The 12,844-nt window shown below is 41.0% G+C and overlaps 1 protein-coding gene and 1 long non-coding RNA gene across 2 annotated transcripts in view; one reads left to right on the top strand and one right to left on the bottom strand.

Moving 5' to 3' along the window:
• LOC122553837 overlaps positions 1 to 11,686 on the bottom strand; it is a 26,387-nt gene extending 14,701 nt beyond the window's left edge. Inside the window, exons 1-2 of the long non-coding RNA XR_006312858.1 lie at positions 11,628 to 11,686; positions 4,724 to 4,798 (exon numbers count right to left, since the gene is read on the bottom strand). This is a non-coding gene — a long non-coding RNA (uncharacterized LOC122553837). The remainder of the gene's footprint in view (positions 1 to 4,723; positions 4,799 to 11,627) is intronic.
• LOC122554015 (metastasis-associated protein MTA1-like) overlaps positions 1 to 12,844 on the top strand; it is a 170,586-nt gene that overhangs the window by 137,520 nt on the left and 20,222 nt on the right. The gene's annotated exons all lie outside the window — the stretch shown is intronic.

Genomic DNA, 12,844 nt, shown 5'->3' with positions numbered 1-12,844 from the left:
TTAGTTTAAACCCCCCCCGAAGAGTGCTAGCAAACCTACCTCCCAGGATATTGGTGCCTTCTGGTTCAGGTGCAACCCGTCCTTTAGAGAGGTTTGAAGTCCTCTCTAAAGCATTCGTTCCTGAATTCATCAGGAGACTGGTGCGAGAGCAGTTTAAGTGATGACCATCCCAACATTACAGCTCCTTCGTTCCCACTACCAGTGACAGTGCCCCATCAATCAAGCCCATTTGTCTCACACCAATCTGCCTTCAGATCTTATTAACCCTACACTAGTTTGCTCAAGGCTCAGGCATTATCTCTTTGTGGTTTTGCTTTATAATTTTGTCTGTAGATGCTTATTTTCCTTCTTGCTCAACAGATCCTTTCTTAATCCTGCTTATGTCATCAGTGCCATGTGAAGAATGACAATTGGAACTACCCCTTTACATTCCACGTTTCTCACCAGTTCTAAGGAGATATTTTTAAAATGGCGCGAGGCATGCAACACAGCTTTCAGGACTCTCAGTCTCAGTATGTGTCCCCCATTTATACTGTTGCATTTTCCGGCAGAACTCCTTTTAAATCCTCACACTTGAATGGCTTCCTGCCCAAGGTATATAAAAGTTGGATGTTTGCAAGGGCTGAAACTTCCCCATTACTGCTTTCTGAATCCCTATACCTGGCTCATTCGTATTCATTAGTTAGCCTATTGTGCCTAACTGACCAAATTCAAAGTACCTAGCTGAAGCAGTGTGTCTGTCTATTGAAACAAAATGCCCATGTAATTGTCCCCCTTCCAGATGCACTTCGGTGTCAGAAACTCAAGACTCCAGTTCCTTGACTCTTGAGCCAAAGTTCCTAAAATGGCAATGCAAACATTTACCAGAGATCTGTGTTCTGTGGATCACACAAGTGTCCATCAGCTCCCACGTGGTGCAGCTGCAACACATCATTTCATTTGAGTAATTAAATTATAAGTATCATTCAATGATTATCAATATCGAGTGGTTTTAACTATAAGACGACTATTAGTTAAGCTATAAATTCAAAATACATTTTGCTGTTAAAACTTCTGCCCCATTTGCAGGAAAACTAAAAACGTCAAACTCACCAACCACTCACCTATCTGCTTCCAGGCTTCGACTCTCACAACCTGCTGCTGCATTTCTCAGACAATTCCATTAATGGAAAAGGTCAGGGAATCGCCTCTTCCCTCACTAAACTGAACTCTGTCACTCACAAATATCTAACTTTGTCTTGAGCAGCTATTTTGGTGCTTGCTTATTTTGTGCACAGTGTGCAAGACCATCTGCATTTCTACCAGCTGAAATTCTACAGTAGGCAGCTTGTTTATGCCTGACTAAGACTGAAACTTGACATTAAAGTATAATTAAATACAAACATGGCTAGATTTTAGGGAAGGATTAACTCTTAAAAGGAACACTTAAAATTCCTTACTCAACTAATTCCCAAAGTCATGTTCTGTTTCAAGCTGCTATCTTCATGCTTGCATACTCTGCACAATATTAGAGCAGAAGGACCTGTTTAGGTGTGGCCCAAGTAAGCGTTCTTGTTCAAACACCGTTTAAGGAATAAATTAAATGACTTGCTGGTACAAATTTAATTTGGACAATATGACATAGTAACAGTACTGAGACATGGTGCAGACTTGGACTGGGAACTAAATATTGCAGGTTATCGGTTCAGCAGAAGATATGAAGTAGCAGGGGTTCACTCAACTGCTTCTCGGAATGAAGGAGTTTTCTTGAGAAAATGTTGAACAGGTTGTGCATGCATCCATGGCAGGTCATATAAATGAGAGGTGATGTTGGTGAGACATATACGATCCTGAGAGGATGGACAGGATGGATAATGATAGGATGTTTCTCCTTGTGAGAAAGCCAGGAATCGAGGAATCAGTTTCAAAGTTAGGAATAGGGTGACAGCCCCAATGAGACACAAACTGTCCACAGTAAAATGGATGCATCTGTTAATCCATAAAGTAACAGAGGATTTGTAGGGGGTGTTAAAAAGAACTGAATGTAATACAGACAGTGTTTATAGCCTTACCCGAATATTGTGCATGTTATTCTGCTATTTAATAAAGCGGATATTCATTCCTTCCACAAATCCAGTGCATCCGGATAACTAAGCAGATTTAACTCCTTCATGTCACAGTCATAGATTAGTCTCTCACTTATTCATATCCTTTGGCCTTACACTATATTTAACTATTTACTGACCAGAGCCCCAGTTGTAATAACTACAGAATTGTGCCCAATTTTGTTTTCATCTGCTTTATTGAAAATCTGTACTAGGACTAAATCATTAGGTTTTGCAGCAAGCTACACTTTGCACCTACCCTGACTGTTCAGGTGTGTCTTCTTTTGCTTTGTGGAGCAGAGAGGTCATAAATGTTGCAGTTTTCAGGATTTTGTGTCTTTCTGTCTGATTTTAATGCTTATGTTAGTGCCATCAGTACTAGTTGCCTCTACTAGTTGGTATGTGTGTATGTCAAATTTTGTATGTGTTTCTGCCTCCTATTATGTGTATCTCAGTGTGGTTTGCTGTGTGGCTCTGTATTCAGTTGGGTATCTATCTATATATTTACATATCTATGTCTATCCATGTGGCATTGCATCATCTTCCCCTATCATTCATTGTAATGCTTTGTATGTGCCTTTGTTAAGAAGCTTGACTTTGTTCTGATTGTGTGGTGCTTGGTCATTTAGGAATCTGCCTGCAGATTGAAAATGATGTTATATTTGCCTTATAAAAGATGAGTCCCGAGGTGCCAAGTGTCTTTGTTTCTGGTGAGCCTATAGAAACTGTACTGTTCCAGAAATAAAACCTCAGAAAAACTGTGCTAACATTTAACAAGGAAAGAGACCTTTATTAAAATATTGACCTACTAATTCCGAAGATCAATTCATTTATTAAAACTACATGGTTTGCCCTTGAAACATAATGAAACATAACTGACTCTTCAAGAATTTGAGTTTAGTTTGGCCCAGCATCAAGGACAGAAATATTTCAAAAACAATCCTCATTGAAATCAAGTACCTGTGATTCTGAGTATGACTCAAATAGTTACATAACGCATTTTATTTACAGCTCCCCTTAGAGGTCAGGGCCATAATTTCCATATTTGAGGCTCGAGTCAGGGCTGTACTTGAGTCATATTCCAACCTCTGTTTCTAGGTTGCTGGAGAACACAATTTTGTGCTCTCCGGGGCCTTAATTGGCCCAGTGGTTAGTTGTCCATGAAATTGGACAGACCTGAGGCAGGAGTGAAGTCACGCAGACTTCTGAAGGGCTGATTAGAAGGTCCACCTCCATTTACATAAATTCCAAAGTATATTGCCTCGATCTGCCAATAGGCAGCATTTTTCCAAATCCCCCATCACTCAACCCACCCATCCTTAGCCGCATTATAAGTAGATGAGTTCTCAAGCCCTATTCAAAAGAGCTGACTTGCATCTAAGAGGCCATTAATTTCCCCAGATAAATAACTTGACTCTCAGAGCTGAGGATTCAGTCACTGTCTAAACTGAAAACTGAAAAGCACTGGGAACGCCTAGTGGGTATGATTGCTCCATTATTTATCAAGTGACCCAGGTAAAGTTATGGGGATCTGGGTTCAAATCCTGCCATAGCAAATGTTAGAATTTGAATTAAAAAAATGTCTGTAATTAAGAGTTTAATGATGACCAGAAAGCCATTATTTATTATTTCAAAAATCCTGTCTGGTTCACTAATATCCTTTAGAGAATGAAATTGCTATCCTAACCTGGTCTGGCCTACATGTGACTCCAGTCCTGCGAAATGTGGTTGATGTTGTGCCTATTCTAGCTGATTGTTTTCTCGTTTTCTTTGTGGGTGTGGCTGACAAGGCCAGTGTTTGTAGCCTGTCTTGAGTTGCCCTTGAACAGAGTGACTTGCATGGTTATTTCAAAGGATAGCTAAGAGTCAATCATATCTCTGGATCAGAAGATATGATTAGGGTAGACCAGGTAAAGATGGTAGCTTCCTTTCCTCATTTATCCAATTCCTTTTCGAAAGTTACTACTGAAGTTACATCCACTACACTTTCAGATTATAACTTGCTGCATTAAAAAACATCTCATTTCAGTTCCAGTTCTTTTGCACTTAAATCTATGCAGACTGGTACCAAGACTTCTGTTAGTGGAAAGTAGTTTCTTCCCATTTGCTTTGTTATAACCATTAATATATAGTTTGAACATACATTAAATCTATTAAATTTTCCCTTAATATTCTCTACTTGAAGAATTAAATTTTAAACTGAGTCTCCATATCTGTGTAATCAATCCCATTACACTAAACAAGAGGAAGAGAGTTCTGCTTGCTGTTCTGGCCAATATTTATCCTTGAATCAGTCTTGCTAAAGCAGTCACCCAATAGGTCATATCCCATTTCTGTTTATGGGAACTTATTGTGCAATGTGAAATGCACTTTATAAATGAAAGTTATTTATTTCAGGAGAGCTAGCTTGCTGTGGGGTATAACTAAATATTTATTTGCTGTAGGACAATTGTTCCCCATTCAGACAATAGGGATTGTTTTACTCACAAACTTTGTGAAAACCGATACACTTAAACAAAAAACTACTTTTCCAAAGTGACTGTTATATAAACTGCAAAGTTGTTGACAATTTAATATTTTTTGAGTATATAATCTGCTTAAAGGACAGAAATTATGTTCAAACGGGTGAGTTCACTTACCCAGAGTATCTGATGTTGTGTGCCATTCTCTACCCAGTTGTGGCATGGTGTCTTTAATTTCTTCAAATTGGTCCTCTAGGTTTACAAAACGTGTGAAAAATATCTGATGGTGTTCTTCAAAATGTGCTATGGAAACTTATTAAATAACAGAATCTGTGCATAGGAACTAGAATATATCTGATACGCTCTCTTAATCAGTGTTCATCATCTGAAGGTGTTTCTGCTGGGTGTCCCATCATAGAACATAGAATATTACAGCGCAGTACAGGCCCTTCGGCTCTCGATGTTGTGCCGGCCTGTGGAACCAATCTGAAGCCCGTCTAACCTTCGCTATTCCATTCTCGTCCATATGCCTATCCAATTACCTTTAAATGCCCTTAAAGTTGGCAAGTTTACTAGAGTTGCAGACAGTGCATTCCATGCCCCTACTACTCTCTGAGTAAATTAGATTAGATTAGATTACATTACAGTGTGGAAACAGGCCCTTCGGCCCAACAAGTCCACACCGACCCGCCGAAGCGTAACCCACCCATACCCCTACATTTACCCCTTACCTAACACTACGGGCAATTTAGCATGGCCAATTCACCTGACCTGCACATCTTTGGATTGTGGGAGGAAACCGGAGCACCCAGAGGAAACCCACGCAGACACGGGGAGAACATGCAAACTCCACACAGTCAAGTCGCCTGAGGCGGGAATTGAATCCGGGTCTCTGGCGCTGTGAGGCAGCAGTGCTAACCACCGTGCCGCCCACTAAAGAAACTACCTCTGACATCTGACCTATATCTATCATCCATCAATTTAAACCTATGTCCCCTCATGCTAGCCATCGCCATCCGAGGAAAAAGGTTCTTACAGTCCAACCTATCTAACCCTCTGATGATCTTATATGTCTCAATTAAGTCACCCTCAACCTTCTTCTCTCGAATGAAAACAGCCTTAAGTCCCTCAGCCTTTCCTCATAAGACCTTTCCTCCATTCCAGGCAACATCCTAGTAAATCTCTTCTGAACCCTTTGCAAAGCTTCCACATCCTTCCTATAATGCAGTGACCAGAACTGTATGCAACATTCCAAATGTGGCTGCACCAGGGTTTATATGGCTGCAGCATGATGTTATGGTTCCGAAACTCAATCCCTCTACCAATAAAAGCTAACATACCGTATGCCTTCTTAACAACCCTAACAGCCTGAGTGACAACTTCCAAGAATCTATGTATCTGGACACCGAGATCTCTCTGCTCATCTACACTACCAAGAATTTTACCATTAGCCCAGTACTTTGCATTCCTATTACTCCTTCCAAAGTGAATCACCTCACACGTATCTGCAATAAACTCCATTTGCCAACTCTCAGCCCAGCTCTGCAGCTTATCTATGTCTCTCTGTAACCTACAACATCCTTCGTCACTATCCACAACTCTACTGACCTTACTAACCCATCCTTCTATGCCCTCAGCCAGGTCTTTTATAAAAGTGACAAACAACAGTGACCCCAAAACAGATCCTTGCAGTACACCACTAATAACTGAACTCCAGGATGAATATTTCCCATTAACCACCACCCTCTGTCTTTCAGCTAGCCAATTTCTGATCCAAACCGCTAAATCACTCTCAATCCCACGCCTCCGTATTTTGTGCAATAGCCTACGGTGGGGAACCTTATCAAATGCCTTACTGAAATCCATACACCCCACATCAACTGCTTACCTTCATCCACCTGTTTGGTCACCTTCTCAAAGAACTCAATAAGTTTGTGAGGCACAAGCTATCCTTTACAAAACCGTGTTGACTATCCCTAATCAACTTATTCCTTTCTAGATGATTATCAATCCAACCTCTTATAACTCTTTCCAACACTTTACCCACAACTAAAGTAAGGCTCACAGGTTTATAATTTCCAGGTTGTCTCTACTCCCCTTCTTGAACAAGGGAACAACATTTGCTATCCTCCAGTCTTCTGGTACTATTTGTGTAGACAATGATGACATAAAGATCAAAGCCAAAGGCTCTGCAATCTCCTTCCTGGCTTCCCAGAGAATTCTAGGATAAATTCCATCTGGCCCAGGGGACATTTTTTTTTTCAGATTCCAGGATGCTCCTAGGCAGCCCAGGATCACTGGCATTTGTGTGTGCATGTGGGTTATATGATGACAATATATATTCAATGATTGAGAAGATCCTCGTGGAAGATACAAAATCTTAATTCACAGTTCAATTCCTGCCTTGGGCAACTGTCTGTGTGGAGTTTGCACATTCTCCCCATGTCTGCTTGGGTTTCCTCCGGGTGCTCCGGTTTCCTCCCACAGTCCAAAGATGTGCAGGTTAGGTGAATTGGCCATGCTAAATTGTCCGAAGTGTTAGGTGAAGGGGTAAATGTAGGGGAATGGGTTTGGGTGGGTTGCTCTTCGGAGGGTCGGTGTGGACTTGTTGGGCCGAAGGGCCTGTTTTCACACTAAGTAATCTAATCTAATCTAATCTAAAACTTGGGGGTGCTGGCGTTGGACTGAGGTGGAACAAAGTTAAAAATCACACAACACCAGGTTATGGTCCAACAGGTTTAAGTGGAAGCACTAGCTTTTGGAGCGCTGTTCCCTCATCAGGTGGTTGTGGAGTATAAGATCGGAAGACATAGAATTTATAGCAAAAGTTTACGTGTGATGTAACTGAAATTATATATCTAAAAAGACCTGGACTGTTTGTTAAGTCTCTCATCATTTAGAATGGGCATGTTGATTTCAGTTCTTTCATGTGTAAATTCTAGAACTTTCTTAAAGTCACATTCTCAAGTGAACTTTACCAGTAAGTGCCATTTTGGCCCAGATAATGCATTGAAGGTGTGAGGTGCCCTGTGTGAGGCTGTCTGTGCCCCAGTGTTCAGACTGATTCTAATCTAAAAAAGGGATTTACAAAATCTTACATGGATTCATGCAGTTTTTGAGCAAAATAAAATGTAATTCTGCAAGTACAAATTCACCCCACAAACTTATGTGTGTGTGTGTGTGTGGGGGGGGGGTTGGTTGGGATATGAGTGTCCGTGAGAGAGTGTGTGTATGTGTGTGAGTGTGAGTGTAAAGGGGTATATGTCTGTGAGAGGGTGCATGTGTGAGTGTAGGAGTGTACATGTGAGTGTATCAAAGAGAGCTTGTGTTTGAGAGAGGGTCTGTAGGAGTGTTTGTGTGTGTGTGTCTGTCTGTGAGAGTTTGTGTGTGTGTGGGTGTGTGTAGTGCAGTGGGGTCACCTGTAGTGTGAAATGAACCCATGGGTACCGAACTTGGCTATCAGCCTCTGCTCGACTACTTTGTGTTGTTGCCTGTCCTAAAGTCCGCCTTGGAGGATGGTCACTCGAAGGTCCAAGGTTGAATGTCCTGGACCGCTGAAGTGTTCTCCGACTGGGGGGGGAGCAGCCCTGTCTGTTGATTGCTATGCGGTGTCCATTCATCCGTTGCTGTAGTCTCACCAATGTACCCTGCCTCAGGGCATCCTTGTTTGCAGCGTATGAGATAGACAACGTTAGTTGAGTCACAAGTACCTGCCACGTGCATGGTGGAAGGTGTCCCCATGTATAATAGTGGTGTCCATGTTGACACTCTGACATGTCTTGCAGCGTCTACCTTGACAAGGCTGTATGGTGTTGTTCTGAACAACAACCTGGCCTGTTTCCACACTGTAGGGATTCTAATTCCAAACATTCTAATTCTAGTAGAGGCTGTTCCAAATGGTGCCTCGAGGTCATGTAGCCCAATGTCAGATCAGCAGGAAATGACTTTAAAACTTACTTTTTAACACTAAACACACAAACATGTGAAGTAGGAGTAGGGATTCAGCCCCTTAGGACCTGTTCTCCATTTGGTAAAAGAAAGAATATTCTAGAATATAGCCCCCATTAACTGACCAAAACGTGAAATAATATAATGTGGAGGTGCCGGTGTTGGACTGGGTTGGGCAAGGTCAAAAATCACACGACACCAGGTTATAGTCCAACATTAGTCACTAGCACCTGATGAAAGAGCAGCGCTCCAAAAGCTAGTGTTTTCAAGTGAACCAGTTGGACTATAACTTGGTGTCGTGTGATTTTTGACCTTGAAATAACATAGAACAGGGCAACAATAAATAGGGACTTGCTGTTGTGTGTTACTTATCCAGGATGAATCTTTGTTAGTTTTTGGCAACAACATGCTGACATGTATCTGTAATAGTTAACAACGAACTGTGAACTGGAGGGAGTTTAATTTTTGGATATGATAATGTTTTGGTGCTTTTGATTAGTTCTTCATGTTGTGTAATGTCAGTTAGTTTCCCAGCTCTTTGACTCAGTCTAGTTGACAGCAAAGAGCAGCACTCTGAAATACATTCTGTTTCCCTGAAAACTGTTCGCTTTGTTATTTTCTGGAATTGCCAATTAATCCCATTGATTCCTTTGCTATGAAAACCTATAAACGTATAAAGAATTCAGGTCAAATTGGAGTCTCGACTTGCGACAAATTTATGAAAGACTTGGATTTGCAAAATGTCCTTTCCTCTCTTGGACCTCAGTTTGAATGAAACTCAGTGATGTCATCATTCACTCTTCATAATGTGAGGTTGGTGTGGAAATAACAATAAAAACAACTTGAATTTATATTACACCATTAACAAAGTAAAGCGACTCAGTGATTTCACAAAACATTTTGAAATGACTATATCAGGAGAATTTACTGAAAGTAACCAAAAACCTAGTTATTGAGGTAGGTTTTAAGAAGGATCTCAAAAGAGCAAAGAGAGATAAATTTGGAATGGTTTAGAGGGGAGAATTCTAGATCTCCCAGGCACTGCACTGAAGGCACAGTCACTAATGGGAAACAGTGAATATTGGACTTGTGAAATAGGCCAGAATTAATACAGCAAATAAATTTTGGAGGATTGTAGGTCTGGAGAAGATTACAGAGATGGGGGGCGCAAGATGCCTAAGGGATTTGAAAACCAGGCTGAACATTTTAAAATTGTGTTGGTTGCTGGACTGGGAACCACTGTAGACCAAAGAGCACAGTACTTGGTGTAAGTCAAAGTACACGGAAAATGGTTTTGGGTGACCTCAAGTTGCAAGAGTGTGAAAATGGGAGACTTGCCAGGAAATTATTGTGTATTCAAGTTAAGAGGCAACAAAGGCAAAGATGAGAGTTCCCAAAGCTGAGCTGAGGTAAGACAACATTTAAATGGCATCGGGATGGGTATATGAATAGGAAGGATTTAGAGGGATATGGGCCAAATGCTGGCAAATGGGACAACATTAATTTAAGATATCTGGTCGGCATGGACAAGTTAGACCGAAGGGTCTGTTTCTATGACTATGAGTCTTATGTGTGGATATGAATGAAATTATGGAGGTGGAAGTAGTTGTTAGATGGTCTGTTTGGTTGGAAGTTCATCCCAAAGTGTCTTGGCTGTTGAGGTTGCAATCTGAGGTCTACAACCTCAGATAATGACCAAGGAGAGAGGCAGTTTCAGGTTGATGGGGATAGAAGATGATAGCCTAGACTTCCAAGTAGTTAAAAGAAATTTAATCTTGTCCAATACGGAATATCAGACAACCCCTGTCTGACAATTAGCAGACAATGGACGGTTGAGAAAGGAGGGGATGAGGTAGAGTTCGGTATCTTCAATGTTACTTGGAATGTAATGAGTTTTGGCAAGATATCACAAAGGGGCAGTATACATATGAGAAATAGGAAGAAGCCAAGGATTCTTTGGGGTCTTTGGAGACAATGAGGGATTGGAAAGAGAAATTATTGTCTCTAGCTATGACAGGATAGATAGGAATGAAAGAAGGTGAGTTCAGTCCCCAGACAACTGGAGGGTGTTGGAGATAGATGACAAAGTCAACTGTGTTAAAAGTTACATACAGAACTGTTTCAGTCAGCGTCTGTAACAATGTTAAACGGAAAGAGCAAACTGTTGTAATCAGTGATTAGCCCACGAGGTCACTCACAAGATCAAAGAATGATGTTAAAGGAGATATTTGGAGATTACAGTTGACCACTTAGTGCTTAGTGGCCACAAAAGAAATTGCAACATTATTTTCAAGATGTGCCTGCACACTTTGAATATGGAAAATGCAAGGTAGTATCTTGATAAATGGCTTTGGTGGCATTCATCTAATGAGCATCACCAAGCTGTAGAGCAATGAGATGATGCTGCAAACTAGTTGCCTTGTCTGAACCTTGTCTGATACCCTACTCCCCCAAAAGCACTAATCAAATGTGTCATGATGTGTTTCTTCTACCTTTGTGCTTTTGGAGCTTTCATATACAGGTAATCCTTGTTTTACATTGCCCTGCAAAATATTCATTTCAACCTTATTTTATTTTTAGGACCTATTTCTCTGGATTATGTATTAATTTCTGGTTTAATATCTTGCATCTGCATTTAATGTCATGGTGTGTTGGGCCTTAGTTGGCTCCATATTGGGGTACCTCAAAGGAACATCAGGACACAATATTTTTTCAAGAAGACTGGCTTAATTTCCTAGCATTGTTAAAAATCACACAACACCAGGTTATAGTCTAACAGGGAGAAAGTGAGGATTGCAGATGCTGGAAATTAGAGTCGAGAGTGTGGTGCTGGAAAAGCACAGCAGGTCAGGCAGCATTGGAGGAGCAGGTGAATCGCCGTTTTGGGCAAGAGCCCTTCATCAGAAATGAATGACCACCTGATGAAGGAGCAGCGCTCCGAAAGCTAGTACTTCCATATAAACCTGTTAGATTATAACCTGGTGTTGTGTGATTTTTAACTTTGTACACCCCAGTCCAACACTGGCGCCTCCAAATCTCCTAGCATTGCTTCCCACCTGATCTATTGTTGCATTTCTCCACCCTTGCCCTAGCCTTGTGGCTCATTCACTGTTCTTAGGAACTGGGATTATACCTTAGGCCTTGGGATCTGTTTGTAGCGTCTCCTTTTCTTCTGGTTCCTTTACAGGATTGGCACTCGTGGGCTCCATCTAGTGGCAGTAGTTGGTCATTGCTGGAACCCAGCAATATCATGCATTGACCAATTTTCACTGGAGCTCAATTCTTTAAGACATCATATACTGTGGCATTTATTTTATATTTCTGATGTGTTTTATTTTGAAAGTTATTCAGGTAGGAATGAACAGTGCTGGCACTTTAGCTTGCATGTATTTTCCAGATGGGAATTTCCTGTAAGAATCAAACTCAGGCTTTAGCTTTGATTCCTATGGGAACCTATGATTTGCTTAAAGTTGTTTCACTTAAAGTCATGATTTCCAGGAGCACAATTAGAACTTTCAACGAGGACTCTATGCTTGATTAGAGTTTGAACAGTTAGCAAGGTGCCATCAGACTGATGTTCAAGTCATTGTTATGGTCACTTAAGATCTTGTGCTGAAAGAAGCTATTTACAGATATGAGTGATCTGTGAGGGTTTCTCTGGCAATGGAATGTGACGAGACCATGGACTACCTGCTACATGAGAGAACTGGAGAAGGGCACCCAGCAGGTGGCCATATCAACTCAGAACCTTAAAGGAACAATTCTATTATTCCAATTTTGTGTCAGTGTTTAATGCTGCTGTCTGCTTCAAAATAGTCAATTCCTCAAAAAAAGCTTTACAGACATGAGAAGATATATTCTACATGCCTTGGGTATGAGTGTTGGAAGTTAGTCAGCAATAGAATTACCTAGAGGAAGGTGTTTGTTGGATAATAGGTTATCGAAGTGGTGCTTCCGTGAGAAGGACGAAGGACAGTTTAAAACAAATTTGTAAACAGAGCTGATTGGGAAATGTTTCCTAAAAGTCAGGGTGGGAAATGATTGGAAAATGAGGGAATGTTTACTAAAAGTGTTTTGGAATCCTGACACTAGAGAATTGGCAAGAGAAAAGATTCTGTTCATACAACCAGAGATTGATGGGTATGTTTAGTTTGAAACATGGTTGCCATGGATGAGTTGAACTGAAAGGTCTGTTTCCGTGCTGTATGACTATGCAACTCTATAACTTCAACAAGGACTGATCCATGAGATGTCTTCGCATCATGGAAAAAGGTCATGATTGAAATATGCCCATTGCTGCAACGGCAAACTGTAACCACAGAAGTACAAGGATAGCATTACCTGTCATTG

Source organism: Chiloscyllium plagiosum, chromosome 10 (assembly GCF_004010195.1).
Source record: "Chiloscyllium plagiosum isolate BGI_BamShark_2017 chromosome 10, ASM401019v2, whole genome shotgun sequence".
In the NCBI taxonomy this organism is placed as follows: Eukaryota; Metazoa; Chordata; class Chondrichthyes; order Orectolobiformes; family Hemiscylliidae; genus Chiloscyllium; species Chiloscyllium plagiosum.
The sequence above is the reverse complement of the archived record's forward strand: the minus strand, read 5'-3'. Positions and strand labels throughout refer to the sequence as shown.